This window comes from Musa acuminata, chromosome BXJ2-8, assembly GCF_036884655.1.
Source record: "Musa acuminata AAA Group cultivar baxijiao chromosome BXJ2-8, Cavendish_Baxijiao_AAA, whole genome shotgun sequence".
In the NCBI taxonomy this organism is placed as follows: domain Eukaryota; kingdom Viridiplantae; phylum Streptophyta; class Magnoliopsida; order Zingiberales; family Musaceae; genus Musa; species Musa acuminata.
In genome coordinates, this window is record NC_088345.1 from 33511483 (window position 1) to 33538364 (window position 26882).

The following is a 26882-nucleotide window of genomic DNA, read 5'->3' on the forward strand; positions in this document are numbered from 1 at the left end:
TTCCAAATCTGAATACATTTGGGAGAGATTTGTTCTTTGTTTCGTTTTGTCTCGAAAAGGCACATGCACGTTTCGTTGTTCCGCGTGTGCTTCCTATATATGCTACTTATTGTTAAAACTGCCCTCTTGTACTCTGGTGTGTGGGATTGTCTGGACCTTTGCCAGAAATGGTAAAGGGTATGCGCTTATTGCCCGCTATGTGGGGTCCCGCTATGTGGGATATTCTGGACCTTTGCTAGAAATGGTAAAGGGTATGCGCTTATTGCCCGCTATGTGGGGTCTCGCTATGTGGGATATTCTGGACCTTTGCCAGAAATGGTAAAGGGTATGTGCTTAGAGCCTGCGATGCTCTGCCGGCCCCCTTTGACTTCACCTAGACGTGGGTGGATGGAGCTCCCAAACGTGTGAGACTTTTGTCAGGTGGTCATTCAGAAATGGATGAATCACATTCTGACTGAGATCCCACTACACCTTCTATATGTTTGATATGACATCCAGAGTTTTGGTGAGTTGTTTCTGTTCATGCTCTGAATAAGAATGATATGATTGCAACGTCAAGGACGACGTTTGAGCTTCTGTATGATATTTGTTTTTGATATGCTCTGAAATTCTTCATTCACTGATGATTTTGCTTCGAAATGTTCCATATGCCGTTGATATGCTTCGGAACATTTTATATGCCATTGATAAGCTCCGATATGTTTCCTTTGTTACTGATATGCTCCAATTACTCTATGCCCCATCTGTTAGGAACCAAATATGTAAGATTGAAAGGACAATTGTGTTTATGCTCCTAATGATATTATGTCTACGAAATCGTATATTCTGCCTTGTATTTTGAAACTGTATCTCTTTGGAAATTGTACTATTTTGATATGGATATGTTAGTCACTTGCTGAGCTCTTTATGCTCACCCCGTTTGTTGATAAATTTTTCAGGATAGCGTATCGCTTGCTTAAATGTTAAGATTGGGCTGAGGCGGTGGAAAGTTTAGAAGATTTTGGGCAGATCTTTGTTAGCATATGTGTATATGTTGTATAAGATACTTTGCATCTTATGAAATGTGACGATAAATCTAAACCTGTGGATTTTGTGTAAGATAAAGGATCCCTCATGTATAGGATTTTGGAATGTTAAGTTAAATTTATGTAATGATATGATCTTATGGTAATCGTTGGTTTGGTGACTGCATAGACTTCCCCACTTGTGAATTTTATGTTGTGGTTATTATTTTGATGAGTTAAGTTTAGTTTGTTTGAATTATCGAGTGATGTGTGGGATGTTTATGAACTGCACAGGGTTATGAATTTGTAGACTATAAAGGTGAAATTTTTGATCTGAATGTTTTCTTAGTGACCTCAAATGTATGTTTGGATCCTGGGTTAGTTATGATGAAAATTTTAAATATTATCGATATTTTGAGGGGCGTGACAGAGGTGGTATCAAAGCATGATTTGAGAATCACTAAGAATATTATTTTTTTTTGAGGTTTATTGACTATCATTTAGAGATTGATCAAAGAAAATGTTCTTTTGATGTTTTAGGAAGCTAGGATGACGAGATCATCTGGTTCTCCTGTTGCATCTACTGCTGATCAATTGAGTGGTATCATGCGAACTTTGGAGACTATGGCACAAGTGATTCAACAACAACAACAACCTGTCCAACAAGGAAGTAATGATGGAACAAAGACATCAAACCAGATGGGGTTGGGAATTGGACAGTTTAAGAAGCTTAGTCCTCCCAGTTTTAGTGGTGAGTCTGATCCAATGGTGGCAGAACGATGGATGATGCAGATAGAGAAAATATTTGATGCTTTAAATTACCCTGATGATCGAAAGGTTTTTCTTGCCACCTTTATGCTGGAAGGAGAAGCTGAACACTGGTGGAGAATGATTAAGAGAATGTCTGAAATCAAACATGAGCCAATGACATGGAAGTTATTCCAAGAAAAGTTTAACGATAAATATTTTCCAGATTGTATGAGAGAGCAAAAAGAGTTGGAGTTCTTGAATCTTATCCAGGGAAGTATGACGGTTACAAAGTATGAATCTAAATTCACTGAGCTCTCCAGGTTTGCCACACATATGACTGATGATGAATCTAGAAAAGCAAGAAGGTTTGAAAGGGGATTACGGCCAGCAATAAGAAGCCGAATGTCAGCTTTAAAATTACAAACATATGCTGATACGGTGGAAAGAGCTTTGAAAATTGAAAGAGACATGGAGGAAATTCAAGAAATAATTGGCAAGGACAAAAGGGACAAATTTACTGGCAAAAGCAGGAGAGAAAATGAATATGAAGCTAGTAATAAGAGGTTTAAGACATCTGGATTTGAGAAAAGGAAACCATTGTGGAGGACTCAGTCATGTGCAAAATGTGGATTAAATCATGAAACAAGTCAGTGTTTTCGGGTGACTGGAGCATGTTTTGGTTGTGGAAAGCTAGATCATCAATTAAGAGATTGCCCACTGAATCGGAAGAAAGAGCCACTGTCTCCTAGACCCTCAGCCCATGCTAGAGTGTACGCTATCACTGAACAAGATTCTAAAGCTTCTAAATCAGTGGTGGAAGGTATTCTTCATGTTTCTAAAAGAAATGCAAAAGTTTTGTTTGATCCCGGCTCCAACTTATCTTTTGTTTCACAATACTTTGCTTGTCACTTGGATATTCTACCTAGACCCCTGGATTATATGTTATATGTAACAACTGCTGTTGGAGATGCATTGGCAACAAACTTGGTCTACCCATCTTGTTTGATCTCTATTGGAGACCACGAACTCCTTGCTGATTTGATTCTCCTAGAGATCCAGGGCTTTGATATTATACTTGGCATGGATTGGTTATCTTCTCATCACGCTAGTATTGATTGTTACAAAAAAATAATTACTTTCTGCATACCAGATCAGCCTATATTTTTCTTTGAGGGCATTAGGCATGATTTGCCTCCTTGCTTGATATCAGCACTTCAAGTTTATCGTCTTATGCAGAAAGGTTGTTTTTGTTATATGGTGTGTGTAAAGGAGCATTCAAAGTAGGAAACCCACCTAGATGAAATTGTAGTGGTCAAAGAATTCCCTGATGTATTCCCAGATGACTTGCCTGGTTTACCTCTAGATAGAGAGGGTGAATTTGCTATTGATATGGTCTCCAGTACAACCCCAATATCTAAGCCTCCCTACAGGATGGCACCACTCGAGCTAGAGGAATTAAAGAAGCAAATACAAGAATTATTAGATAAGGGTTTCATACGACCCAGTGTATCCCCATGGGGTGCTCCGGTACTATTAGTGAAGAAGAAGGATGGAACATTGAGGCTTTGTATTGATTATAGACAGTTGAATCAGGTGACCATAAAAAACAAGTATCCCATACCTAGAATTGATGATTTGTTTGATCAACTGCAGGGTGCACAAGTATTCTCTAAGATTGACCTGAGGTCAGGTTACTATCAGTTGAAGATCAAGGAGGAGGATATTTCAAAAACAGCTTTCAGAACTCGATATGGTCATTATGAATTCTTGGTGATGCCTTTTGGTTTGACAAATGCCCCTGCAGCTTTTATGGAACTAATGAATAGGATATTTCAACCGCTCTTGGATATCTGTGTAATTGTATTTATTGATGACATATTGGTGTATTCAAAGAGTAATCAGGAGCATGAGGAACACTTGAGAGATGTGTTGTCCATACTAAGAGAAAAGAAGTTGTATGCGAAGTTCAGCAAATGTGAATTTTGGTTGAATGAAGTTGCTTTCTTAGGCCATGTGATTTCAGGGAAGGGTATATCTGTTGATCCAAGGAAAATAGAAGCTGTAGTTGAATGGGAAGTACCAACAAATGTAACAGAAGTTCGAAGCTTTTTGGGCATGGCAGGTTATTATAGGAGATTTGTGGAGGGATTTTCTCGAATCGCTCAACCTCTCACCAAACTCACTAAGAAGAATATAAAATTTGTATGGGGTGATGATTGTGAGCAAAGTTTTCAAGAGTTAAAAAGAAGATTGACTAGTGCCCCTATTCTCACTATTCCAAGTGGTAGTGAGGGATTTGTAGTTTATACTGATGCTTCAAGAAAAGGCCTAGGATGTGTTTTGATGCAGGAAGGGAGAGTAATTGCTTATGCTTCTAGGCAACTTAAAGGTTATGAATTGAATTATCCAACTCATGATTTGGAATTAGCAGTAATTATTTTTGCTCTAAAGATTTGGAGACATTATTTGTATGGTCGATAGTTTGAAATCTTCACTGATCACAAGAGTTTAAAATATATTTTCACTCAGAAAGAGTTAAACATGAGGCAGCGAAGATGGATAGAACTTCTGAAGGATTACGATTGTGCCATCCGTTATCACCCGGGCAAAGCCAATGTTGTAGCTGATGCACTTAGTAGGAAATCTACAAGTTTTATGGCTAGTCTGGTTGTGAAGCAATGGAAGTTATTAGAAGAAAATTTTGATTTGAAAGCTTTGAGGAAAGAGCAAGACTCGATGATATTGATGGCCTCCATTCAAGTGCAATCTGATCTTATTCAACAAATTAAGGAAGGACAATTACGAGATCCACATTTAATCTACTTGAGGAGTGAAGTAGAAAAGGAATTGAAGCCACAATTTCAAGTTTCAAAGGATGGCCTATTGAGATTTGGGGAGAGAGTATGTGTACCAAATGAACCAGATATCAGGAATCAAATCCTAAATGAAAGTCATACTTCAAAGTACACCCTACACCCTGGGAGCACTAAGATGTATAGAGATCTTCAAAGTCATTATTGGTGGGAAGGCATGAAGAAGGAAATTGTAATGTATGTTTCAAAATGTTTGACTTGTCAGCAAAACAAAGTAGAACACCAAAGACCTGGAGGGTTGTTGCAACCTTTAGTTATTCCTGAATGGAAATAGGAATGTATTACTATGGATTTTGTTTCAGGACTACCCAGAACCTCGAGGAAGCATGATGCTATTTGGGTTATCATTGATAGGTTAACAAAATCTGCACACTTCCTACCGATTAATATGACTTATTCGCTTGATAGACTTGCAGATTTATATGTCAGTGAAATAGTAAGACTTCATGGTATTCCAAAGGAGATCATCTCTGATAGAGACTCCAGATTTCTCTCTAGATTCTGGAGAAGATTGCAGGAGTCGATGGGCACTAAAGTTAAGTTTAGTACTGCATATCATCCTCAGACTGATGGTCAGTCAGAAAGAACAATTCAAACACTTGAGGATTTGCTTAGAGCCTATGTTATGGATTGGAAAGGTGAATGGGATAAGGATATTTCACTTGTTGAGTTCACTTATAATAATAGTTATCATTCAAGTATTCAGATGGCTCCTTATGAAGCATTATATGGGCGAAAGTGCATAACACCTATATGTTGGGAGGAAGTTGGTGACAGAAAGCTGTTAGCACCGGACAAGGTACAAGAAACTTCCGAGAAAATTCAAGTTATAAGGAAAAGGTTAAAAACTGCTCAGAGTCGTCAAAAGAGTTATGCCGACAATAGAAGACGAGATATTGAGTTTGAAATCGGAGATTTTGTATTCTTGAAAGTCTCCCCTTCCAAAGGCATTATAAGGTTTGGGAAGAAAGGAAAGTTAAGCCCCAGATTTATTGGACCTTTTGAGGTTCTTGAGAGGGTTGGTTCTGTCGCTTACAGGATTGCCTTGCCACCAGCATTGAGTCATGTCCATGATATATTTCATGTCTCGATGATTAGGAAGTATATATATGACCCTTCTCACATCATTAAGTATGAGCTAGTGGAGATTGATAAAGATTTATCTTATGTGGTAGAGCCTATTCAGATTGTTGGTAAGAAAGAAAAAGTCCTAAGGAATCGGGTCATCCCACTAGTTCAAGTAATTTGGAGACATCATTCTGGAGAGGAGACAACTTGGGAGCTAGAGGAGGAAATGAAAAAGGTGTATCCCAGTCTTTTCATCGATAGAGGTGTTGAATCTCGTATTTTGATGATGAAACTACTTGATATATGTTTATGATTTAATCTGCGTTTTGAGTGACGCAGGATGCTTCGATCAGGATGAGACAATTAAAGCAGGAAAATCATGTTGTGCCGAAGGAACATGTCAGAAGATTGGACGTCGGGCAGGTGGATCGGTCGACGTATCGACAGAAGGCTTCGGGCCGTGGACTCGGGCATCGGGCCAAGAAGAGCGGGTATTGTGCCAAGGATATCGGAGTTGCGGAGTCAACTAGCCGATTGGGCAATAGGCTGCAGGAGAGGACGATGCGCCGAAGAATCGGACGAAGCGTCGAGAGACCAATGACATGCCGGACAACTTGGTTAAATTGCTTAGGATTAATTGTCTCGATCAAAGCTTTGTTTTAAGTGTGCAGGATTAACTACGATGAAAGTTAGACAAGCAGCAGGAGTTGCGCCGGAGTCAAGATCATGATCACGTTGGGAGTTCGAGAGTTCGACGGAAGTTCGGACGGTCGTCGGAGGTTCTGCTAGAACAGATCCGAGAAGTCCAGAAGCTTGCCAAGCGAAGCTCGTCGGAACTCGCCAAGTAGATCGTCACAAAGTCCAGGAGTTTGCCAGAAGTCCGCAGAAGAATCACCGAGGGTTCATCGGATGATCGACGGAAGTTCGTCGGAAACTCACCGGAAGAAGCGATTGACGCATCGGAGCAAAGCTGCAGAAATTGTCTTAGATTTAATCATAGTTAGCACGTTGATTAAGTTGGAAAATGGGAGGTGATCCCATTAGCTTAATCTTGGGGCAATTGGGCCCCTAAAAAGATTGAAATTGGGCCGAATGGAGCTAACCATTCGGACCCTGATTGCACCAGGAGGTGCAACCGCCTAGGCCAGGAGGTGGCACCGCTTGGGCTAAGTCTCCCAGCGAGACTGGGCGGTGCAACTGCCCTAGCCAGGAGGTGCAACCACCTGAGCTCAGTCTTCGAGCTAGACTGGGCGGTGCAACCTCCCTGACAGAGAGGTAGCACCGCCTGAGCTCGGTCTTTGAGCTCTGGCAAAGAGGTGCAATCGCCTCAGTCAAGAGGTGGCACCGCCTGGGGCTCAGTCTCCGAGCCAGACTCAGGCGGTGCAACCGCCCCTGACAGAGAGGTGCAACCGCTTGGGCTCAGTCTCCGAGCTCTGCCAGGCGGTGCAACCTCTCCAGTCAGGAGGTGCAACCGCCTGATCTCGGAATTCCGGGATTTGATCGTTTTGAGCTCCAAATTTGAACTGGGTTGGGGCCTATAAATACCCCACCCATTCAGCACAGAAATTATACAGACCTACACCGAAATCTTGATTCTTTCTGTGATTCTAAGAGCTCAAAATTGTTGTAAAGCCTTTGAGTCTCCTGCTTTTGTTCTTTAAGCTTCTGAATTGTAAAAGTGCGGAGAGAAAGGTTCTGTAAGGGTTGTCTCCTGAGCCCATCAAAAGGAGTGAAACTGTAAAAGGGCAGTTGGCCTTCGCCCATTGAAGGAAGGCATCTAGTTGACGTCGGTGACCTCGTCGGAGGAGGAAGCCAAAAGTGGAGTAGGTCAAGACTGACCGAACCACTCTAAATCTCTGGTTTGCTTTTATTTCGAGTGCCTTATCATTACTGCAAACCTCCTACATAACTACTGCTCTCTGCGCCTTTACGAATAAGTTCTAAGTGCTGATCTTTCCGAATCTGCATTCAGACGTAAATCGGTGTTTTCGTACAAACTTTACATTGCAGTTTACGTTTACGTTCTGATTTCCTTTATAACTGCAAACTGTCTTCTGCGCTTTTACGAACAAGTCTCTAAGTTCTGATCTTTCCGAATATGTATTCAGACGTAAATCGGTGTTTTCGTACAAACTTTACATTGCAGTTTACGTTTACGTTCTGATTCCATTTATTACTGCAAACTGTCTTCTGTGCTTTTACGAATGAGTTTCTAAGTTCAGATCTTTCTAAAACTGCGCAAATTACGTTTAGACGTAAAACTACGTTTAGACGTAAAACTACGTTTAGACGTAAAACTGCGTTTGGACGTAAACTGCGCAAACTGTGTTTAGACGCAAACTGCGTTTAGACGTAAACTGAGTTGAGACGCAAACTGCGTTTAGGCGCAAACTGTGTTTAGACGCAAACTGCGTTTAGACGTAAACTGAGTTTAGACGTAAAACTGCGTTTAGACGCAAACTGCGTTTAGACGCAAACTGCGTTTAGACGCAAACTGCGGTTAGACGCAAACTACGTTTAGACGCAAACTGAGTTTAGACGTAAACTGCGTTTAGACACAAACTGCGTAAACTGCGCTTAATCTTAAGATCGGCTTTTACATCGTAATCGCTTTTATTGAACAAACGCTGCTTTCGTTTTTAATCGCCGAAAGATTTCCGCTACACTAATTCACCCCCCCCCCTCTTAGTGCACTCGATCCTAACAATTGGTATCAGAGCAGGGTATTTCTCATTTCGGATTTACACCCGAGAGAAATGGCTCTTCAAGAGGGCTTTTCGGTCTTTCGTCCACCGTTCTTTAACGGATTGGACTACACTTATTGGAAAACTCGAATGAGAGTTTTCTTGATTTCTCTAAATCTGGATTTATGGAATTTCGTTGAAAACAGTTTTCAACTTCCCTCTAAACCGATGAACGAATGGTCGGATTTAGAGAAGAAGTATTTTTCTTTAAACGCAAAGGCTATGAATGCCTTATTTTGCGCTTTGGACAAAAATGAGTTCAATCGGGTTTCTTTGTGCGAAACGGCTTTCGATATTTGGCGCACTCTTGAAATCACGCACGAGGGAACTAGTAGAGTCAAAGACTCGAAAGTTAATATTTTACTGCATGATTTCGAGCTTTTTTATATGAAACCAAGCGAAACCGTTGTTGACATGTACACCTGTTTTACGGATGTCGTCAATGGTTTAAAATCACTTGGTAAAAGCTTTTCGGATTTTGAACTCGTTAACAAAGTTTTGCGCTCACTTTCTAAAACTTGGGATTCAAAAGTAACTGCTATTCAAGAATCGAAAAACCTAAACAACTTACCACTTGAAGAACTAATTGGTTCATTGATGACATATGAAATGGTACACAATGCACATGATGAACATGTTGAACACAATCACCTTCCAAAGAACAGGAAGGATTTGGAACTCTGGACAAATGAATGCCACTTGAGCGATGACTCATGTGATGAGGACAATGATGAACAAACCAACCTTCTAAAGAATAAGAAGGATTTGGGACATAGAACATTTGAAGACCACTCGAGCATAAGCTCAAGTGATGGTGAACTTAAACTACAAATGAAACGAAAATTAAAAAGCAAAAAGAATGGAACTACTTGCTTTAAACGCAAGAAGAAGAACAAAAATTGGGATGAATCGAGCTCCTCTGAAGACGAGAAAGTCAACAAAAGCGAGGCGGCAAACTATGCCTTACCAGCCTACGACATTGAGGTAATTAAAATGCCTTTGGTTTATTTTAAAATTACTTGATGCTTTCATGATATATTTTCTTTTTTAGTTTAGAATTAATTTTCTTGAAAATTACATGTTTAAAAATAAAAATATAAAAATTATGATCATGCTAATAATTTCGAAAATGATAATATTGCATGATAAACAAATAAAATGATTTTGATCATGGTTAAGAAGTAATAATGTGTATCATGTTTGATTAACATTGTTGAATGAAATCACGTTTGATTTAAAGTAATGCATAAAGATGTAATATTAAATGGTTATTAACAATTTTATGCATGAGATTTTAAGTTATCCATGATCATGAGCTTGTTTGATCTTCTTGATTTAATTTCAAGATCTATAGCAAAAATCATGTCTGAATATATGAAAGTGTTAATTTCATTTTCGGATTCACTTAACAATTGGTATCCTAACAATCAGATTTTCTCATACACTTATAAAAAATATTTTTCTAAAATGGATTTGATGAAATGATTCCTGCTTATAAATTCCATCTTGAAATATGAATGATAGTGTTTTTGCTTGCGAAGATTTGTTTCACATTCATATCTCCTATGATTCATGTGCAGAAAAAGAATTTATAAATCATAATACAATGAGATTTCTTATGCAAAAATAAAGTGCTTTTGTGATTCTTTGCTAAAGAGAATAATCATAATCATGATATTGATAATTATAACATGAAGCTCTTTATAAATAAAGATCGTTCATTATGCTCCCTACATTTATCAAAAAGGAGTTCTTCAAATGAAATGCAATTCAATGAAGTGTCATATTGATATCTTGAAACTTGAAATATTTTAAAATGTGATCTTGATAAGAATGTTTCAAGTTGCTCTTTGTACTATATCTTTTCGAATGAATCATGAGCCTTGATATCATATATTTCATAATACAAGATTTCTTTGCCTTATGTCTTGAACTTTCATGCTTATCTTAATTTGGCATATAAAGACTAAGGCATGCTTAGATGAAAAAGAATCTCTTAAAAAATGCTTTTCCCATCTGATCGAGATTAATGATTTCATGATATTTTGTGAATCTCGAAATTAATTTTAATGACTTGATTATGAATTTCAAGTTAATGATTTGATTTGAATAAGTTTTATCTAAATCATAATCTTGATCTTGCAAAATTGAAGTCACAAATAATATCTTGTGGTATTCATGAATTGATACTCACAATATGAAAGCATTGATATTCATGACTTGAATTGGATTGAAACATTGTATGCTTAAATTAATCATTCTCCTATATTTCAAAAATTCCTTAAATGCCTTATGTAATGATTGAAAACTAACTTGCTTTATGATGAATCACAAATCATCACTTGATCTATGATGTAAATGCCTTGAAATGATTGATATATTTAACACTTTTATGCTCTTCCCCCTACTTTCTTCTTGTTTTCAATGATAAAATAGGGAGAAGTTTTGATCCTGCATGGTAGGATATAATTTGACAAAATTGATACCATCATGATATGAAACATTTATGATGTGCAATTATGCGTGCAATACTTGTGCTTTCTAATTATGATGTGATGTAAATCATGATTTAAAATGCTATGAGTGCCAAGTTACACATTTTGAGAAGAAATTGTTATATTGAAACATTAATGTAATTATGAATGGTGATATGATATCATGCATGTAATACTTCAACTTATGATAATGATGCATGCAATGATAAAATATTCATGATGAAAAATTGTCTTGACATTCATAACTTGATTATTCATCCTTTGTCATGATTTTGAAATCGTGTAAAAGGAAAAAAGAACTACAAAACTGTATTCTCTCTTTCTTTTTTACAATGACAAAGGGGGAGATAGCTAGCTTGTACAAGTCAAGAAGATGCAAAAACTTGATTGCTAGCTTGCCTATCTTAAGTAGCAAAGAATGCTAACTTGCTTATTTCAAGAAGAAAAATTGTCTTCTTGAACATCACTATCTTGAATATCTCAAGAAGCAAAACTTGTAATTTGCACATTGCAATAGGAAGCAAGAATCATGAGCTTACACAAGAAAGCTATCTTGCATTTGCTTTCGAAACTTTTGCTAGCTTATATATTGTGAAATTTGTATATCGTAAAAATTGCTAGCTTGTTGGTCTAAAGAGAAGCAAAAAGTTGCTATCTCAAAAGAAGCAAATGTGCTATCTTGCCTATCTCAAGAGGCAAAAATGCTAACTTGCGCATCTAGCAAAGTGAACAAAATTTTCAAGAAGCAAGAGTTGCCTTCTTGAACATCTCTAATTTGCTAGCTTGCATGATGTAGAACTTGCTATCTTGAACATTACCAAAAGTGCTATCTTAAATGATATAAAACTTGCATATCTAAAACTTGATAGCATGAATGTTCTAAACATGATGTAACACTTGCTAAAACTTCTAGCTCCAAGATTGCATGATGATAAAACTTGATACTATGTTTTTCATGCAATGAGTTGAATCTATATCACAAACGATTGAAAGTGATACTTCTCCTTTTTGTTGATGACAAAGGGGGAGAAGTATGTTGATGAAAGTATGTTGATGACAAGACATATGATGCATAAGTTTATGCATATGTTCATGTTGACGTGTTGCAAGTATTCATGATGAATATTGCAATGACTTGAATTCAGTTTGAATTCAAGGTTCTATAAACATGGCATATTGATAGGGGGAGTTTGTTTAAACTCCGGGAGTTAAGTTTAACTTCGTCATCAAGTGGTTGTCATCATCAAAAAGGGGGAGATTGTTGAATCTCGTATTTTGACGATGAAACTACTTGATATATGTTTATGATTTAATCTGCGTTTTGAGTGACGCAGGATGCTTCGATCAGGATGAGACAATTAAAGCAGGAAAATCATGTTGTGCCGAAGGAACATGTCAGAAGATTGGACGTCGGGCCGGTGGATCGGTCGACGTATCGACAGAAGGCTTCGGGCCGTGGACTTGGGCATCAGGCCTAGAAGAGCGGGTATTGTGCCAAGGATATCGGAGTTACGGAGTCAACTGGCCGATTGGGCAATAGGCTGCAGGAGAGGACGATGCGCCAAAGAATCGGACGAAGCGTCGAGAGACCAATGACATGCCGGACAACTTGGTTAAATTGCTTAGGATTAATTGTCTCGATCGAAGTTTTGTTTTAAGTGTGCAGGATTAACTACGATGAAAGTTAGACAAGCAGCAGGAGTTGCGCTGGAGTCAAGATCATGATCACGTTGGGAGTTCGAGAGTTCGACGGAAGTTCGGACGGTCGTCGGAGGTTCTGCGAGAACAGATCCGAGAAGTCCAAAAGCTTGCCAAGCGAAGCTCGTCGGAACTTGCCAAGTAGATCGTCGCAAAGTCCAGGAGTTTGCCGGAAGTCCGCAGAAGAATCATCGAGGGTTCATCGGATGATCGACGGAAGTTCGCCGGAAACTCGCCGGAAGAAGCTATTGACACATCGGAGCAAAGCTGCAGAAATTGTCTTAGATTTAATCGTAGTTAGCACGTTGATTAAGTTGGAAAATGGGAGGTAATCCCATTAGCTTAATCTTGGGGCAATTGGGCCCCTGAAAAGATTGAAATTGGGCTGAATGGAGCTAACCATTCGGACCCTGATTGCACTAGGAGGTGCAACCGCCTAGGCCAGGAGGTGGCATTGCCTGGGCTAAGTCTCCAGCAAGATTGGGCGGTGCAACCGCCCCAGCCAGGAGGTGCAACCGCCTGAGCTCAGTCTTCGAGCTAGACTGGGCTGTGAAACCTCCCTGATAGAGAGGTAGCACCGCCTGAGCTCGGTCTTCGAGCTCTGGCAGAGAGGTGCAACCGCCTCAGTCAAGAGGTGGCACCGCCTGGGGCTCAGTCTCCGAGCTAGACTCAGGCGGTGCAACCGCCCCTGACAGAGAGGTGCAACCGCCTAGGCTCAGTCTCCGAGCTCTGCCAGGCGGTGCAACCTCTCCAGTCAGGAGGTGCAACCGCCTGATCCCGAAATTCCGGGATTTGATCGTTTTGAGCTCCAAATTTGAACTAGGTTGGGGCCTATAAATACCCCACCCATTCAACATAGAAATTATACAGACCTACACCGAAATCTTGATTCTTTCTGTGATTCTAAGAGCTCAAAATTGTTGTAAAGCCTTTGAGTCTCCTTCTGTTCTTTAAGCTTTTGAATTGAAAAAGTGAGGAGAGAAAGGTTCTGTAAGGGTTGTCTCCTGAGCCCATCAAAAGGAGTGAAGCTGTAAAAGGGCAGTTGGCCTTCGCCCATTGAAGGAAGGCAGCTAGTTGACGTCGGTGATCTCGTCGGAGGAGGAAGCCAAAAGTGGAGTAGGTCAAGACTGACCGAACCACTCTAAATCTCTGGTTTGCTTTTATTTCGAGTACCTTATCATTACTGCAAACCTCCTACATAACTACTGCTCTCTGCGCCTTTACGAATAAGTTCTAAGTGCTGATCTTTCCGAATCTGCATTCAGACGTAAATCGGTGTTTTCGTACAAACTTTACATTGCAGTTTACGTTTACGTTCTGATTCCATTTATAACTGCAAACTGTCTTCTGTGCTTTTACGAACAAGTCTCTAAGTTCTGATCTTTCCGAATCTGCATTCAGACGTAAATCGGTGTTTTCGTACAAACTTTACATTGCAGTTTACGTTTACGTTCTGATTCCATTTATAACTGCAAACTGTCTTCTGTGCTTTTACGAATAAGTTTCTAAGTTCATATCTTTCTAAAACTGCGCAAATTGTGTTTAGACGTAAAACTACGTTTAGACGTAAAACTGCGTTTAGACGTAAAACTGCGTTTAGATGTAAAACTGCGTTTAGACGTAAACTGCGCAAACTGTGTTTAGACGCAAACTGCGTTTAGACGTAAACTGAGTTTAGACGCAAACTACGTTTAGGCGCAAACTGTGTTTAGACGCAAACTGCGTTTAGACGTAAACTAAGTTTAGACGTAAAACTGCGTTTAGACGCAAACTACGTTTAGACGCAAACTGAGTTTAGACATAAACTGCGTTTAGACGCAAACTGCGTAAACTGCGCTTAATCTTAAGATCGGCTTTTACATCGAAATCGCTTTTATTGAACAAACGCAGCTTTCGTTTTTAATCGCTGAAAGATTTCCGCTGCACTAATTCACCCCCCCCCTCATAGTGCTCTCGATCCTAACAAGAGGTATGATAAATTTAGAGGACTAAATTTTTCTTTTAAGGGGGGGAGAGTGTAACACCCCTCATTTCGGAATTTTCGTATAAATTTCTGGTGATAATGTAAGCATTTATTTTAAATTGACAAAAGAAATAGAGTATAAATCAGAGGTAACTCATTTGTAAGATTTGGGAGATCTGTTCAAAAAAAAAAAAAAAAAAAAAAAAAAAAGAATCTGAGAACCTATATGTAAACCCTAAGGACCTAATCGTGAATATGATAAAAACAAGGACTAAACTGCAAAACGCACAAAATGACAAATTCCACCGTTTAAGCCTCTTTGCCTTCATTCTTAAGGAAGCAGAGAAGGCAGCTCGTGGGTGATCAAAGAAAGAAAGAAAGAAAGAAGAAGAAGAAGAAGAAGAAGAAGAAGAAGAAGAGAAAAAAAAATTGGGGTTTTTAGGGTTCTTGCTTTAATCTTTTCACTTCGGGTCAAAATTCTCAAAGGCAAGTGTTCTAACCCCATCATACAGAATTTTTAGTCTCTGTTTTTATGTTGATTCAAAATAAATTGAAGGATTTCTATTTAGAAACTGATATGTCTCCCTTTGGACATAGAACCATGGATTTTGAAGTTTTTTCGGTAAACTGACCCCTATACACTGTTTCAGCTATAAGTTTTAGCAAATCATGTGAATTTGGGCAGGAACTATTTTGTTTGAAATTAGACTCATATATCTTCCTTTTTACACTGATTTTGTAGATTTTGGACACCGAATACTTACCCAAACATCTGTTTTAAATGAGCCTATAGACGCTGTAAAACAGGGTTCAAGATTTCTGACCTGTCGATACTAAAATGCCTATAACTCCCTGTTGAAAATTCTGATTTGTACCAAACTGATTTTATTTGAAACTAGATTTGAAAATATTTCTTTTGACATATATTTTGGAAATTTTGGAATTCAATTGCCTACCCTATTATCTGTTGAATCCGACCCTATAAATTCTGCAAAACAGTGATTGTGTTTTTGACCTTGTGTTACCAAATCAAAGGTAACTCCGTGTTGGGAGCCCTGTTTCATATGAAATTTGTTCCATCAGAATATAGATTGATATATGGTTCGACCATAGCTTTCTTATGGGTATTGAAGCATAATTGATATTCTAAAATATTTGTTTGATGTGCCACTGGAATTCTGTCCGAAATCGAGCTTTGGTCGATTTCGCGTATTTTGTTCCATTCCATTGGATATTTGAATTCGTCTAACCTTCTTATTGGAATTGAGCTAAATATGATTGCTTGGAATCCCTGTACACACTTGTTTTCATTTCATTCCAAATCTGAATACATTTGGGAGAGATTTGTTCTTTGTTTCGTATTGTCTCGAAAAGGCACATGCACGTTTCGTTGTTCCGTGTGTGCTTCCGATATATGCTACTTATTGTTAAAACAGCCCTCTTGTACTCTGGTGTGTGGGATTGTCTGGACCTTTGCCAGAAATGGTAAAGGGTATGCGCTTATTGCCCGCTATGTGGGGTCCCGCTATGTGGGATATTCTGGACCTTTGCCATAAATGGTAAAGGGTATGCGCTTATTGCCCGCTATGTGGGGTCCCGCTATGTGGGATATTCTGGACCTTTGCCAGAAATGGTAAAGGGTCTGTGCTTAGAGCCTGCGATGCTCTACCGGCCCCCTCTGACTTCACCTAGACGTGGGTGGATGGAGCTCCCAGACGTGGGAGACTTTTGTCAGGTGGTCATTCAGAAATGGATGAATCACATTCTGACTGAGATCCCACTACACCTTCTATATGTTTGATATGACATCCAGAGTTTTGGTGAGTTGTTTCTGTTCATGCTCTGGATAAGAATGATATGATTGCAACGTCAAGGACGACGTTTGAGCTTCTATACGATATTTGTTTTTGATATGCTCTGAAATGCTTCATTCACTGATGATTTTGCTTCGAAATGTTCCATATGCCATTGATATGCTTCGGAACATTTTATATGCCATTGATAAGCTCCGATATGTTTCCTTTATTACTGATATGCTCCAATTACTCTATGCCCCATCTGTCAGGAACCAAATATGTAAGATTGAAAGGACAATTGTGTTTATGCCCCTAATGATATTATGTCTACGAAATCGTATATTCTGCCTTGTATTTTGAAACTGTATCTCTTTGGAAATTGTACTATTTTGATATGGATATGTTAGTCACTTGCTGAGCTCTTTATGCTCACCCCGTTTGTTGATAAATTTTTCAGGATAGCGTATCGCTTGCTTAAATGTTAAGATTGGGCTGAGGCGGTGGAAAGTTTAGAAGATTTTGGGCAGATCTTTGTTAGCATATGTATATTTGTTGTATAAGATACTTTGCATCTTATGAAATGTGACGATAAATCTAAATGTGTGGATTTTGTGTAAGATAAAGGATCCCTCATGTAGAGGATTTTGGAATGTTAAGTTAAATTTATGTAATGATATGATCTTATGGTAATCGTTGGTTTGGTGACTGGATAGACTTCCCCACTTGTGAATTTTCTGTTGTGGTTATTATTTTGATGAGTTAAGTTCAGTTTGTTTGAATTATCGAGTGATGTGTTGGATGTTTATGAACTGCACAGGGTTATGAATTTGTAGACTATAGAGGTGAAATTTTTGATCTGAATGTTTTCTTAGTGACCTCAAATTTATGTTTTGATCCTGGGTTAGTTATGATGAAAATTTTAAATATTGTCGATATTTTGAGGGGCGTGACACATACGTCGTCCGCGACGTGCACAAAGGCGAGGGAAGACGCAAAAAAAATGAGTGCGATCATACCAGCACTAAAGCATCGGATCCCATCAGAACTCCGAAGTTAAGTGTGTTTGGGCGAGAGTAGTACTAGGATGGGTGAACCCCTGGGAAGTCCTCGTGTTGCACTCTTTTTTGCGCCCCGAGCGACCAAAACCTCTCCCGTCGACCCCCCAGGCGATGGTTTCGGTTTCGGCTTGCCGTGTCCGGTACGGGGTGGGCATCGGAGAGATCTTGTCGGCGATTCCGAGATCGTTCGAGAGGTTTGGGGGCTCCATACGCCGTCCGCGATGTGCACAAAGGCGAGGGATGACGCACACAAAACGAGTGCGATCATACCAGCACTAAAGCACCGGATCCCATCAGAACTCCAAAGTTAAACGTGCTTGGGCGAGATTAGTACTAGGATGGGTGACCCCTTGGGAAGTCCTCATGTAGCACTCCTTTTTGCGCCCCGAGCGACCAAAACCTCTCGCGTCGACCTCCGAGGCGATGGTTTCGGGCCTCGGAATTTGTCGTGACCGCTACGCAGTCAGTCTCGTGGGGAATGGGGTCGCAATAGCGATTCCAAGTTCGTTCGAGAAAGTCCCGATGGTTTTGGCTTGCCGTGTCCGGTACGCGGTGGGCATCGGAGATATCCGACAATGGCGATTCCGAGATCGTTCGAGAGGTTTGGGGGCTCCATACGCCATCCGCGACGTGCACAAAGGCGAGGGACGACGCACACAAAATAAGTGCCATCATACTAGCACTAAAGGACAGGATCCCATCAGAACTCCGAAGTTAAACGTGCTTGGGTGAGAGTAGTACTAGGATGGGTGACTCCCCGGGAAGTCCTTGTGTTGCACTCCTTTTTGCGCCCCAAGCGACCAAAACCTCTCCCGTCGACCTCCGAGATGATGGTTTCGGGCCTCGGAATTTGCCGTGACCGTTACGCAGTCAGTCTCGTGGGGCTCGGATAGAGGTTTCCGGAATGGGGTAGCAATAGCAATTCCGAGTTCGTTCGAGAAAGTCCCGATGGTTTCGGCTTGTCGTGTCCGGTACGCGGTGGGCATTGGAGAGATCCGACAATGGCGATTTCGAGATCGTTCGAGAGGTTTGGGGGCTCCATACACCGTCCGTGACGTGCACATAGGCAAGGGACGACACACACAAAATGAGTGCGATCATACCAGCACTAAAGCACCGGATCCCATCAGAACTCCGTAGTTAAACGTGCTTGGGTGAGAGTAGTACTACGATGGGTGACCCCCTGGGAAGTCCTCGTGTTGCACTCCTTTATGCGTCCCGAGCGACCAAAACCTCTCCCGTCGACCTCCGAGGCAATGGTTTCGGGCCTCGGAATTTGCCATGACCGCTACGCAGTCAGTCTCGTGGGGCTCGGAGAGAGGTTTCCGGAATGGGGTCACAATAGCGATTCTGAGTTCGTTTGAGAATGTCCCGAAGGTTTCAGCATGCCATGTCAGGTACGCGGTGGGCATCGGAGAGATCCGACAATGGCGATTCCGAGAACGTTCGAGAGGTTTGGGGGCTCCATACTGTTAGGATCGAGAGCACTAAGAGGGGGGGGGGGTGAATTAGTGCAGCGGAAATCTTACAATAATTTAAAAACCAAAAGCTGCGTTCGTTCAAAAACTATTATGATGCAAAAGCAAATTCTCAGTTTGTATCTAAGTGCAGTTTGCGTCTAAGCGCAGATTGCGTTTAAGCGCAGTTTTGCGTCTAAGCGCAGTTTTGCGTCTAAGCGCAGTTTTGCGTCTAAACTCAGATTTACGTCTAAATGCAGATTTACGTCTAAACGCAGATTTACGTCTAAACGTAGATTTACATCTAAACGTAGTTTTACGTCTAAACGCAGATTTACGTCTAAACGCAGTTTTACGTCTAAACGCAGTTTTACGTCTAAACGCAGATTTACGTCTAAACGCAGTTTTACGTCTAGACGCAGATTTACGTCTAAACTTTGAAACTCGTTTGTATACTCGCAGAAGGCAGTATGCAGTTGAAATCAAGATGTAAACGTGAACTGAAATCTGATGATTGAGCGAGGAAAGCCGATTTACGTCTGAATGCAGTTTTACGTCTAAATGTTGAAACTCGTTCGTAAAATCGTAGAGGACAGATTGCAGTTATTAATAGGATTAAAATGTAAGTGTAAACTGCAAAGAAGCTCATTCGTAAAAGCACGGAAAACAGTTCTGCAGAATCAAACGTAAACGTAAACTGTAATGTATGAAAATACGAATTTACGTCTGAATGCAGATTTGGAAGAACAGCACTTAGAACTTGTTCATGAAAGCGCAGAGAGCAGTAGTGATGAGGGAGGTTTGCAGTAATGATAAAGTGCTCGAAAATAAACGCAAACCAGAGATTTAGAGTGGTTCGGTCAGCCTTGACCTACTCCACTTTTGGCTTCCTCCACCGATGAGGTTGCCGACGTCAACTAGGTGCCTTCCTTCAATGGGCGAAGGCCAAACTTCCCTCTTACAGTTTCTCTCCTTTTGACAGGCTTAGGAGACAACCTTTACAGACCTTTCTCTCCTCACTTTACAATTGAAAACTTGAAGAACAGAAGGAGACTTAAAGGCTTTACAACACTTTTGAGCTCTTAGAATCACAGAAAAGATCAAGATTTCGGTGTAGGTCTGTATCTATTCAGTGCTGAATGGGTGGGGTATTTATAGGCCCCAACCCAATTCAAAATTCGAGCTCAAAACGATCAAATCGATCAAATCCCAGAATTCTGGGATCAGGCGGTTGCACCTCTTGACTGGAGAGGTGGCACCGCCTGGCAGAGCTCGAAGACTGAGCTCAGGCGATTGCTTCTCTCTGCCAGAGCTCGAAGACTGAGCTCGATGGTTGCATCACCTGGCAGAGCTCGAAGACTGAGCTTGGTGATTGCATCACCTGGCAGAGCTCGAAACTGAGCTCGGTGGTTGCATCACCTGGCAGAGCTCCAAGCTGAGCTCAGGCTGATCCACCTCTCTGCCAGAGCTCGAAGACTGAGCTCGGTGATTGCATCACCTGGCAGAGCTCGAGACTGAGCTCAGGCTGATGCACCTCTCTGCCAGAGCTCGAAGACTGAGCTCGGTGGTTGCATCGCCTGGCAGAGCTCGAAACTTGAGCTCTGGCGGTGCTACCTCTTGGCAGAGGAGGTTGCACCGCCCAGTCTAGCTCGAAGACTGAGCTCTGGGCGGTTGCACCTCTCGGCTGGGGTGGTTGCACCTCCCAGCCTCGCAACCCTGGCGGTTGCACCTCCTGGCTGGGGCGGTTGCACCTCCCAACCCCACAGCCCAGGCGGTTGCACCTCCTGGCTGGGGCGGTTGCACCTCCTGGTGCAATCAGGGTCCGAATGGTTCACTCCATTCGGCCCACTTTGAATCTTTTCAGGGGCCCAATTGCCCCAAGATTAAGCTAATGGGATCACCTCCCATTTTCATGCTTAATCATCATGCTAACTACGATTAACTCTAAGACAACTTCTGCAGCTTTGCTCCGATGCGTCAATCGCTTCTTCCGGCGAGTTTCCTGCCAACTTCCGTCGATCAACCAATAACCCTCGGTGATCCTTCTGCGGACATCCGGCATACTCCTGGACTTTGCGACGATCCACTTGGCGAGTTCCGACGAGCTTCGCTTGGCAAGCTTCTGGACTTCTCGGATCTGTTCTCGCTGAACCTCCGACGACCGTCCGAACTTCCGTCGAACTCTCGAACTCCCAACGTGATCATGATCTTGACTCCGGCGCAACACCTGCTGCTTGTCTTACTCTTATCGTAGTTAATCCTGCACACTTATCTCAACACATAGATTAGATAACAAATGACAATTGACTTCATCATCAAAATCCGAGATTCAACAATCTCCCCCTTTTTGATGATGACAATCAATTGATAAAGGAGTTGTCCTTAACTCCCCCTATCTATATGCCATAGTTGAGATAAGTCAACCTTGAATTCAAGACCTAAGAATTCAAGTGACGTATTGATAAGTTAGATCAGTTAAACTTATCAATGCTCCCATCATGATGCCCATCATGATGTATCTCTTCAAGAATTATGTCAAGGCATGACATACATCATCAAGTTTGTATGATAGTGTTTGTAACCATTCATCATGTAATCATATAAAGCTACGAAGGACTTTTTACATGATGCACACATTTGAGATTTTCTAGCAAGTTTGCATTTTCTTCACAATATAGAATATCAAATCAAGATTTGATGCAAACTATAGCACATGTTCACATATCTCTTAGTGATGCAAGGATGGCATAACATTGTTTATAGCATCACTCAAGTATTTGCAACTATGACATAGATATGATTATGGCAGTTCAGCTATGACATAGTGTTTATCAATTCATATGTTTCTCCCCCTTTGTCATCAACAAAAAGCATGATAGCATTATCAAGCATATAAAGGAAGTCATGACACATATATCTCTTTATTGTTTTTGCTTGACGGAGGAAAGTCATTTTCCAAAGAGTTTTCATAAGAGTGTACGGGAACATCCCATTTTTAGCATACAACCCGAAAAATGAACTTCTTACATGCATTTGGTTAAAAATATTTGTCACATAATTTGCAACATGTTATTTGATCAAGCATTGTCAAGGCATGTAATAGTAATAACATTCGAAAAATAATTTTAACTAGTTTAAGTATTCGGACACATCAACATTCCTAATTCTCTTCTTATGTAATCAAATTGTTCTTCACATAGGGGTTTTGTGAAGATATCAGCTAGTTGATGTTTGGTATCAATAATCTCTATGGTTACATCATGATTAGAGACATGATCTCGTATAAAGTGATGTCTAATATCAATGCGTTTGATTCTTGAGTGTTAAGCTTTTGATGTAGTAACACAGTTATTTCAAGTGCAGCATTATATCATATTGCATAGCAGGATTTTTATTTCAGCAAGTGTAGCATTGTATCATATTGCATAGCAGGATTTTTATTTCAGCAAGTGTAGCATTGTATCACATGGTTAGATATCAGCTCGTATGATGCAAATTTTTGTTTGATATCTTGATACATGGCATGATAGCAATCATATTAGCAATAGCAACCATATCAATGTCATACTGCTGACTTATCAACTTACATTGGTATGTTGCTTCATATTTTCAAGGCATAGGCTTTTAAACCTTTTTAGTTTCAGTGCAAAAACCGAGATAAACAACAAGAGATGTTTGCAAATATGCTTACACAGACAAAGATAACCATATCAGGGTAACATATGTACAGCATATCAGGTAACCATAAAGACAAAGTCCTTCATGAATAACATAAGGAGTTTACAACATGTCATATCAAAAACATCAGATGTTTATACAAGCTTATTCATGAGGTGGAAGATTAAAGTGCCTAAGTAAAGAGTCAAATTGTCGATGGATTTGCTGCAGCTCGGTTAGGATTTGATCTTGTCGAAGTTCAAGCCGTTCTTGTCTTTGTTCAAATCGGTCCATCCGAATCCCGATATCTTCGATGGATGATGTGTGAGTTTGCTCAACCGGATGTGTTTCCTCAAAGGGACAGATCGGAGGAGAGTGGGTACTCCTAAAGACTGGGGTTTCCGGCTCTGGTTCAGGTTCAGGTTCAGGCTGAGGGGGATCAGTTCTTCTAGGCATTCTAACCCAGTTACCGTTTCTATAGTGACATCTTAGTCGGTGAAGTAGATTTTTGTTTATTATGCTGAATCTATCTGATTTCATTACTTCTTCTTCTAGTGGTATTTGAATGTCGTAAGCTTTCATTATTCTAGTAATAATTCCACCATATGGGAGCATCATATCTTTCGTAGATAATTCCAACATGTTTTGTTGGATCAGATAGCCAAGACAAATGTCACGTTCTTTCATGATTAGGTACATAATTCCTAATTCCAATTGACTCACTTCATCATGATGGTATTGCTTAGGAAGAATTATACTAGTCATGATATGATGAAGTATCTTAGTGTTAAAGGGCATTAGATGTTCACAACTTTTAGGAATAGATTCTATGTTAGGATTGGCAAGGATTGTTCCTAAGGCTTCAACGTAGGATGTTTCAATAGTTTTTTCATCCCATGATCCTTTAAAGTAAAGTCCTATGCTTTTCATGGGAATACCTATCATATCACAAATGAATCTATCAGTGATTGAGATGTGTTGTCCTAAGAGATAGGTTGATATCCTTTCTTCATCATCTATTTGCATGTTGTTGTAAAACAATCTAACTAGTCTAGGATAAATGGGTTCGTTGATCTGCAAAATGGGAAGTAGATTTAGGTTTGCAAACCAATGGATAGTCTCTACATCTCTTAGTTCATTCAGATCTACGTATTTTCCCTTATTGATGCTTCTTAGTTCGAAGGAGAGAAATTTTTCAGCATGGTTTTTGGAATAAAAAAGAGTGAGATCAAACTCTTCTACTACTCTCCTCTTTCCCTTGTCCCTTGAGGATCTTCTAGATCCCATTACTACTGCTGTTTAGAGGGATGATGATGAGCTAAAGTAAATGAAGAACAAAACAGAATTTAAGAGCTTCTTAGAGAGTACCTTTGTGAAATCTTCAAGAGAAGGAAGGATTCTTGATTCTTGATGTTTTGCTCCGAAATGGGAGGTATTTGGAAGGCTTAGAGGAGTGAAATGGGAATGGAGGAGACTTGGAAGAGTAGAGGAGGAAATGGGGGTGAGTTGGGGTCGGTTCCTTAGCCGGCCCTAGTGTGGTTTTAAAGGGCAGAGCTTGCTGGCGGTTGCACCTCTGGCTGGAGCGGTGCAACCTCTGGCAACCCGTGATGGCTGGAGGTGCCACCGCCAGCTGGAGAGGTGCCACCGCCTGCAGCAGGTGAGCACCTAAGATGATTTGATTAGGGAGTCTTTGCCTTGAGGAGAGTTTCAGAGCAATTAATGTTTGTTACATGATTTCGTATGAGTTTTTATTTAAGGAAGAAGCTCTTTGTACGATCAAGATAGATCTTTTAACGTGCATACGTATGTTTGTTTGGTATCCCTTTTAAGATCATGACATATTTAGTTTCTACAAGAATTAATTCGTAGATGAACGGGTTTTGAAGATCAGGGGGGTATGTATTAGGATCAAGAGCACTAAGAGGGGGGGGGTGAATTAGTGCAGCGGAAATCTTATAATAAATTAAAAACCAAAAGCTGCGTTCGTTCAAAAACTATTATGATGCAAAAGCAAATTCTCAGTTTGTATCTAAGTGCAGTTTGCGTCTAAGCGCAGATTGCGTCTAAGCGCAGTTTTGCGTCTAAGCGCAGATTGCGTCTAAGCGCAGATTGCGTCTAAGCGCAGTTTTGCGTCTAAGCGCAGTTTTGCGTCTAAACTCAGATTTACGTCTAAATGCAGATTTACGTCTAAACGCAGATTTACGTCTAAACGCAGTTTTACGTCTAAACGTAGTTTTACGTCTAAACGCAGATTTACGTCTAAACGCAGTTTTACGTCTAAACGCAGTTTTACGTCTAAACGCAGTTTTACGTCTAAACACAGATTTACGTCTAAACGCAGTTAGACGCAGATTTACGTCTAAACTTTGAAACTCGTTTGTATACTCGCAGAAGACAGTATGCAGTTCAAACCAAGACGTAAACGTGAACTGAAATCTGATGATTGAGCGAAGAAAGCCGATTTACGTCTGAATGCAGTTTTACGTCTAAATGTTGAAACTCATTCGTAAAATCGTAGAGGACAGATTGCAGTTATTAATAGGATTAAAATGTAAGCGTAAACTGCAAGGAAGCTCGTTCGTAAAAGCACGGAAAACAGTTCTGCAGAATCAAACGTAAACGTAAACTGTAATGTATGAAAATACGAGTTTACGTCTGAATGCAGATTTGGAAGAACAGCACTTAGAACTTGTTCGTGAAAGCGCAGAGAGCAGTAGTGATGAGGGAGGTTTGCAGTAATGATAAAGTGCTCGAAAATAAACGCAAACCAGAGATTTAGAGTGGTTCGGTCAGCCTTGACCTACTCCACTTTTGGCTTCCTCCACCGATGAGGTTGCCGACGTCAACTAGGTGCCTTCCTTCAATGGGCGAAGGCCAAACTTCCCTCTTACAGTTTCTCTCCTTTTGACAGGCTTAGGAGACAACCTTTACAGACCTTTCTCTCCTCACTTTACAATTGAAAACTTGAAGAACAGAAGGAGGAGACTTAAAGGCTTTACAACACTTTTGAGCTCTTTAGAATCACAGAAAAGATCACAATTTCGGTATAGGTCTGTGTCTTTTCAGTGCTGAATGGGTGGGGTATTTATAGGCCCCAACCCAATTCAAAATTAGAGCTCAAAACGATCAAATCGATCAAATCCCAGAATTCTGGGATCAGGCGGTTGCACCTCTCGACTGGAGAGGTGGCACCGCCTGGCAGAGCTCGAAGACTGAGCTCTGCCGATTGCTTCTCTCTGCCAGAGCTCGAAGACTGAGCTCGATGGTTGCATCACCTGGCAGAGCTCGAAGACTGAGCTTGGTGATTGCATCACCTGGCAGAGCTCGAAACAGAGCTCGGTGGTTGCATCACCTGGCAGAGCTCCAAGCTGAGCTCAGGCTGATCCACCTCTCTGCCAGAGCTCGAAGACTGAGCTTGGTGAATGCATCACCTGGCAGAGCTCGAGACTGAGCTCAGGCTGATGCACCTCTCTGCCAAAGCTCGAAGACTGAGCTTGGTGGTTGCATCGCCTGGCAGAGCTCGGAACTTGAGCTCTGGCGGTGCAACCTCTTGGCTGGGGCGGTTGCACCTCCCAGCCGTGCAGCCCTGGCGGTTGCACCTCCTGGCTGGGGCGGTTGCACCTCCCAGCCCCACAGCCCAGGCGGTTGCACCTCCTGGCTGGGGCGGTTGCACCTCCCAGCCCCACAGCCCAGGCGGTTGCACCTCCTGGCTGGGGCGGTTGCACCTCTCAACTCCACAGCCCAGGCGGTTGCACCTCCTGGCTGGGGCGGTTGCACCTCCTGGTGCAATCAGGGTCCGAATGGTTCACTCCATTCGACCCACTTTGAATCTTTTCAGGGGCCCAATTGCCCCAAGATTAAGCTAATGGGATCACCTCCCATTTTCATGCTTAATCATCGTGCTAACTACGATTATCTCTAAGACAACTTCTGCAGCTTGCTCCGATGCGTCAATCGCTTCTTCCGGCGAGTTTCCTGCCAACTTCCGTCGATCAACCGATAACCCTCGGTGATCCTTCTGCGGACATCCGGCATACTCCTGGACTTTGCGACGATCCACTTGGCGAGTTCCGACGAGCTTCGCTTGGCAAGCTTCTGGACTTCTCGGATCTGTTCTCTCTGAACCTCCGACGACCGTCCGAACTTCCGTCGAACTCTCGAACTCCCAACGTGATCATGATCTTGACTCCGGCGCAACTCCTACTGCTTGTCTTACTCTCATCGTAGTTAATCCTGCACACTTATCTCAACACATAGATTAGATAACAAATGACAATTGACTTCATCATCAAAATCCGAGATTCAACAATCTCCCCCTT

At 41.2% G+C, this 26882-nt stretch overlaps 3 non-coding genes and 1 pseudogene across 3 annotated transcripts; all 4 read left to right on the forward strand.

Annotated features, from left to right (window-relative positions):
* The first annotated feature begins 17393 nt into the window (after positions 1 to 17393).
* On the forward strand, positions 17394 to 17512 carry LOC135620930 (5S ribosomal RNA). The gene has a single exon (XR_010490159.1). It is a non-coding gene; the product is annotated as a 5S ribosomal RNA (ribosomal RNA).
* Positions 17513 to 17705: 193 nt separating this feature from the next.
* Positions 17706 to 17824, forward strand: LOC135620969 (5S ribosomal RNA). The gene has a single exon (XR_010490197.1). It is a non-coding gene; the product is annotated as a 5S ribosomal RNA (ribosomal RNA).
* Positions 17825 to 18112: 288 nt separating this feature from the next.
* LOC135621273 (5S ribosomal RNA) lies at positions 18113 to 18231 on the forward strand (annotated as a pseudogene).
* Positions 18232 to 18538: 307 nt separating this feature from the next.
* Positions 18539 to 18657, forward strand: LOC135620680 (5S ribosomal RNA). Its single transcript, XR_010489919.1, has one exon. It is a non-coding gene; the product is annotated as a 5S ribosomal RNA (ribosomal RNA).
* The last annotated feature ends 8225 nt before the right edge of the window (positions 18658 to 26882 follow it).